Source organism: Lactuca virosa, chromosome 3, assembly GCF_052849685.1.
Source record: "Lactuca virosa cultivar CGN04683 chromosome 3, Lactuca_virosa_CGN04683_v6, whole genome shotgun sequence".
Taxonomy (NCBI): domain Eukaryota; kingdom Viridiplantae; phylum Streptophyta; class Magnoliopsida; order Asterales; family Asteraceae; genus Lactuca; species Lactuca virosa.
In genome coordinates, this window is record NC_136428.1 from 429,312,819 (window position 1) to 429,319,511 (window position 6,693).

Genomic DNA, 6,693 nt, shown 5'->3' on the forward strand with positions numbered 1-6,693 from the left:
ATTAGTTATTTAAACCTCACCTAAACTCTTTTAATTAATTTAAATACTAAATAAACCCTTAAATATTAAAACTTTATATTTAAGGAATTCTATTATTTAAAATAATTACTTGTAACATTTAATTGCACATTTTTTATTCTATTTAATGTCAACATAAGAAACCCCTAATTTCAGTCATTTAATTGTTTCATGACCATGAAATTTGATAAGATCAAAAGAGTTTCCTTGAAGTGTTTAGAACTTTAAGATGGGAATCGATAATGTTGTTTGTTGAGAAATTTAGATGAGGTTTGATAAAAATTAATTAAATTATACAAAATTTTGAAATTACAAATATAACACTGGACAGTAGAGAGAGAGTAATAATATTGTTTTCAAAAAAAATCTAAAAACCATGTGGATGCCATGTCAACCCCGCGTGGTTAAATGTGGGTAAAAAATGTCTATGTGTGACATTAGGGATGAACTTTTTAACCGAAAAATCATACTAAAACCAGAACCAAACCGAATTGATTAGTGATATTCGGTCCGGTTTCTGGTTCTCCCAATCCATCATTTTGTTGGGTTTTGTATACTACAACATCCTATGGTGCACATACAACCCTACATGCTTTGGATCTATGTTTTCTCTAATTATACATGCAATATTGTTTCCAAAGCATTAAGCCTACAACTAGCATATAATTGACATAAACAACATAAAATACTAGTTAGGAGTTTACCTCTTTATGTAGCTTGTAGAACTTGTTGTATTTGGCCTTTAAGAACTTAGCACCCCAAGTGTGATGCCTCAAACGGTTCACAACACACCTAGGACAAAGGATGACTTTTGAGAGCTAATGTATTGCACAAAATCGGCTCAATGAACTCTTAGAACACTAGGGTGCCAATTTGGTGATTTAGGGACTCCTTTTATAGTGTGGCATAACTAGGGTTACAACCATGCAAACCCTATGCTCCATGACCTTTCATATTAGTTAGGCTTCATGGGTTAAACCTCCATGGACAATCCATGGACCATCATATTGGTTTAGCCCATCCTAAATAACAATTGGCTCACACTATAAGAATCATTGATTTACCAAATCAATCCCCATATATTTAATTAGTCTCTTTTGATCACTAAATTAATTCCAAATTAATTCTTGATCAATACTAATTAAATAATATGATTTCATATTAATATATTAGAACTTATAATATATTAATAAATCATAAATAACCTCTTCTCAAAAGTCCATCCTATCAATTTATCCTGGTGATATGCAACCCGAAATGGACCATGCTACTCTCGGGTCAAGTACATACTAATTATAGTTATGGGCTTAGACACCTAATCCAACAGTCTCCCACTTGGATAAGTCTAATAACTATTATTGCAAGTACGACTCCAAAACCCGACTAGCAATCGTAGCTCTTAAAAGCCGTTGTCGAACTCTGAACAAATCAAATGACGCGTCCATTAGATAAGGGATCATATATTCCTCCACTCCAGACATCGTATGAACTGAGACATGGATTATAATCATTCTCTTTGTTCATGTATTGTTTCCCGATTTCTGATTTATGACGACTGACTAATTAGACAAATCAAATCAATCCAGGCTTGGCCAAGCACTTAGGGTTGTCATCACTAAATCATCGAGGGGCCCACAGATATTGCTTTTATCCCTTTAAGGGTAAAAGGAATGGATAAACTTCCACTCAAATTGTAACATCCCAAAATTCAAGACCAAAAATTTCATTTTTATATGATAGATAAACACTTAACAACTTTGTTCCGAACATTGAAAACGTTTCATTTAATATAAATATCAAAGTCTAATCTCAAAGATCACATAATGCGGAATAATATGGGTGAATGCGATGCGATCGTCCCGAGCTCCTTTTCTGAAAACTGAAGGTACCTAAAACCAAAATTATAAACCCTAAGTACGAAGCTTAGTGAGTTCCCCAAATACCACATATCATACATATCAACTGGGCCATACATGTCATACATATTGTGAGTCATACATATCAATCAAATAAGGTGCTATGTGCCGCACATAGTCTTGCCGTTATGCCACGGGCCTCCACATGGTCTTTCTTGCCAAACTGGGGGCCACCCCCTGGGTCTTACAGACAAGTGCCAAGAGCCGCCTCCTGGTCTTCCATGCAAGTATCACAAAGAAAACTAGCATACATACTACTCTACTTAGCTAATGAGCATAAGGTGTGCCAGGAGCCACCTCCTGGTCTTTCATACATATTGCCTAGGGCTAACCCCCGGGTCTTCCTGTCATACATAATATCATATTGGGTGCCAGGAGCTACCTCCTGGTCTTTCATACATATTGTCTAGGGCTAACCCCCGGGTCTTCCTATCAAACATAAACTAAATGGGCCGGCATTGTGGCCGTAGACCCATACAAACAGTGAGGAGACTCACCTTACAAGCTAACTGTTGAATATCGCGAATAAACCCCTCGCTGCTAGCTGGCAGATCCCTGAACTGCTGATCTCTCGACTCCCCGAGCTACCGATCATCATACAACTTAATTAAGTCTGAGATTCTTTTAACCTAATCGTAAATCCTCACTGGGGTAGAAGACCATTCCACCCCTCACATACTCTTATCCAAATGCCTTCATAAGTCAACTAGGTCAACCTGGGTCAAAGTTAACGTCTGGTTGACTCAACTCGTCGAGTTGACCCAACAACTCGTTGAGTCCCCAAATCCTCAAAACACTAGAACCTCGATCTTACTCGCCGAGTTCTCCTTTATGCAAGGTCGATACCTTCTTCATCTGACTCGCCGAGTTCATCCTTGAACTCGTCGAGTCCTTCTTCATGCAAGAAGACACACTTAGCCCTGGACTCGCCGAGTTCCTTATGAACTCATCGAGTACGTCTTCATGCAGTTGGGACTTGCCTTGAACTCGTCGAGTTCTGATCTTGAACTCGTCGCGTTCAATGATTTCCAGGTCCAATTTCACATTTATCTTGTTAAGTCTTCTTCTAAACTCAACCAGTTCGATCCAAGCAGAAAAGGGTTGGGGAACCATACGCCGACTCTTCGAGTCCTAAGAACAACTTGGCGAGTCCCCCAAGGTCCATATCCATACAGTTGATTTCAGTTGGGTTTATGTCACAACTAGGAATTCTATGCTTTTGTAACAATAATGATAATAACATTTGTAACAAAAACTTGAAAGCATGCATGATGTTTATTCAATGACAACAAAATTCCATAAAACACTCTATACAAACACTTCAAATAGTCAACAAAGGATTGGAAACCCTAAAAATCCCGGTTTAAGTCCAATATGGACTAGGATTTTCTTATCGGGCCTAATGGACCAATAAGTCTCCAATTTGACTAGTTTGGGCTTAGAACTCTTAATTGGGCTCTAGTTCAACCCACCTTCATGAGATTTAACATTTTGGGCCATATTGGGCCTAAAATGGAATAAACTACTCCAATAAGCCTTATTGGGCCATGACTAATCTAATTAGCCCTAATGGGCCACAAACCTATTTTATTATGCTAAATGGGCCGTGAACCATCCAAAGAAGCCCAATGGGCCGAAAACCTCCTCTATGAACCTCATGATTTCGAACCAAGGCTAGAGGTGGGCCAAATTAATCCATGTTTCTTTTATTAAGCCCAACTCGGCCCAACATAAAAAAAAAAAGGAAAAAGAGAATGGTGATAAGGGTGGACTTAGGAGGTGCCACCTCCATATTGTCCATCATGTATCCATGCAAGACTTACACTTCCCCATGCACCTATCAACTCACACATCTCTCTTCTTCCCTCTCTTCTTATTGTCTTCGGCCGAGAGCATCAACACACCCACACACATAATTCATTTTCAAACACTTCCAAATTCTCTCAAGAACACCTTCATTCATCCCTCAAAATTTCGAGAATTACAAGCATTCCAAGAAGGTTCTTCACTCATATCACAAATCTTTGGTAAGTTGTTGTTTAGATACATGACTTAGCTTCTTGAATTCATCAAAAATCCCTTCCTAACTCATGCAAAAATTCATAATCTACTCCTTAGAATCCATCTAAGCCAAAGTCCTCTCAAGAAGTTTAATAGGGCCAAGAATCTCATCAACTTCTTCCATTTCTTCTTCAAAACTGTGAGCAACTAAGCAAGGTGAGTTCATACCCCCTTGTTTTCGGTTTTTACTTGTTTTTGGGGGAGAATACAAGTACTATGTGTTGATCTATGTGTGTATGCTTGTTATATGTGATTTCTTTGGTTTATGTTGTGAAAATATGATATTATTTGCTAAATCTTAAATCTATGGCTAAAGTGTGAAGGCTACATAAACAAATAACATAATAAACAACATACTTCAAAGATCTAAGAGTCTTTAGGCTTAAGAAGTGAAAACAAAGTCAAAAATCCTTATAAGTGTCATTTTTGCAAAAATAACAAAGATTTGGGTAAAATATGATATTTTCGGTTTTACAAGGATAAAATAGTGTTATTTACATAAAAATCTGACTTCTATGAAAATAACACTTTTCTAGGGGTCAAAAACATAAGTTATAGCTTATTGGACTTACATTTGGGCCTCACGGGTTTTTTGGGCCCAAAGTTGCGAAAAATGAAGAGTTTTGGGGGCTGAAGTGGTAAACTTATCAAAATATGAGTCTAAAACATGAATAAACTATTTTAGTGGCTGAAAATGACTTTGATGCAAAAATTTGACTAAAAATGCAAAGTTTTTGATTTTGGGATCAAAATTGTAAAACTTACGGAATTTGAGCCAAAAATGTAAACTTTTTACAAATAAGGGCTGGAAATAGCAAATACAATAGTTTTGGGCTGAAATTATTATTTAAATAAAGTTTGGGTCGAAAATGTCAAGAAAAATGGTCTAAGGATCAAAACTGTCAATTTTCATAAAAAGGGACTAAAAGTGCCATTTTTATATATAAAGGGGCTGAAATGGTCAAACTAAATGTTTTTGGGCCGAATAGACAAATATTAAATTATTGGGTTAAAAATATCAAGTTTATAACGCATGGTTTTAAAAAAATGTTCATATATATATATATATATATATATATATATATATATATATATATATATATATATATATATATATATATATATATATATATAACCAAGCTTCGTTATAAATCAAACGTCAAAGTATTTTAACACTTCGAATAAACATTTAGCTTACAACAAATACCTACACTACGAACTTAAAATCGATAAACTAAAAATGATTCAATGATTGGGCTAAAAAATCTTCTGTTCGTGTTATTGGGTCTTTATGGCCCAATATCATGATAATTGGGCCCAATATATTCACACATGTTTATTGTGCTTCCGGTGACCCAATTACATACCCAATGGGCCTTTATCAGCTTTAACATGCTATTGGGGCTTAGTGGCCCATTTGCATTGCTAATATGGTCCTAAACATTCATCATATGCTTAATGGGCTATAACGTGCCCATAGCATACTCGACAGCCTGTATTAACATACAAAGTTAGTGGGCCTCCGTTGTCCTCTTTTCTTTGTCTGTTAGGCTTACCTTATATTCACGTAAACATAAATCGGGATTGTAAAACAATGTTATTCAATTTCATTTGGATTTAGTGAGAAATAACGGGTGGCACCAATAAGTGTCAGTCGTAGTCTGTAGTTATAATTAGAGTCTCCTGGTGGGAGAGCGAGAGTTTGTGTATAGATCTATACGGGGGTGACTCCCCCACACCTGAGCTGTTCGCTACAGTTAGACTCGGCCAGTCTAGGATGACAAAATCTTAATTCAAGACCGGCATTCGATAAAATGCCAAGACAGGCGAATTAGTCATTATTATGCATGGTTATAACGACTCACATAGAGATCCATTATCATCTAAGTAATCATGGGAAATCATATGCATACGCTGTGACGATGCAAAGAGATTATACAATAATCCAAAACTATCATACCTTTTATATCGGAAAACATCGGGTTTTCCGGGGAACAACATTATTCACTTCTACTTACAACAACTATAATACAAGGAACTATTATGAAAGGCATTTCACTTTTACATGTTTTGAACTCATATACACGTATACTTATGGATCATCACACTTTTTTGTAAACAATTTTTGTTACAGAAAATATTGGATTTTCTGGGTTTTACAAACATTACAAAACATCTTCACATCAAACCTGCTTATGAACTCACCAACATTATATATGTTGAACTTTTCAAAATAACTTGTGTTCTCAGGTAACCGTTAGAATGAAGAATTATCAAGTGTGTTTATGAACGTCTTTTGTGTGATGTCAATCGATAAACAATTTATGTTTTGGATTATGTAATGTAAACAATGTACTTGATGTGAACAATGACGGTTGTAATGTATTAATGCATGGTGATGTTTATGTTATGTTTCATGTATATTCATTGTGATGATATTTCAATTTAAGTCACACGAGCCCTCGGACGTTTCCGCCGTCTGGTTCGGGGGTGTGACAGTTTAACACATCCAAAACGTAGATCTGGCCTCCTAGGGTCCATAATACACATAAAGTTACAAACTTGACGTTCATTCATGGGGTATTTGGCTCAAAAGGCCATAACAACTCCTTAAAGCTTGCATGGGGGTTTTCTAATGGCATAAAGCTTGCACCTTTATGCCTTAACCACCCTTAGGGATTCTAGATCTGAAAGGATC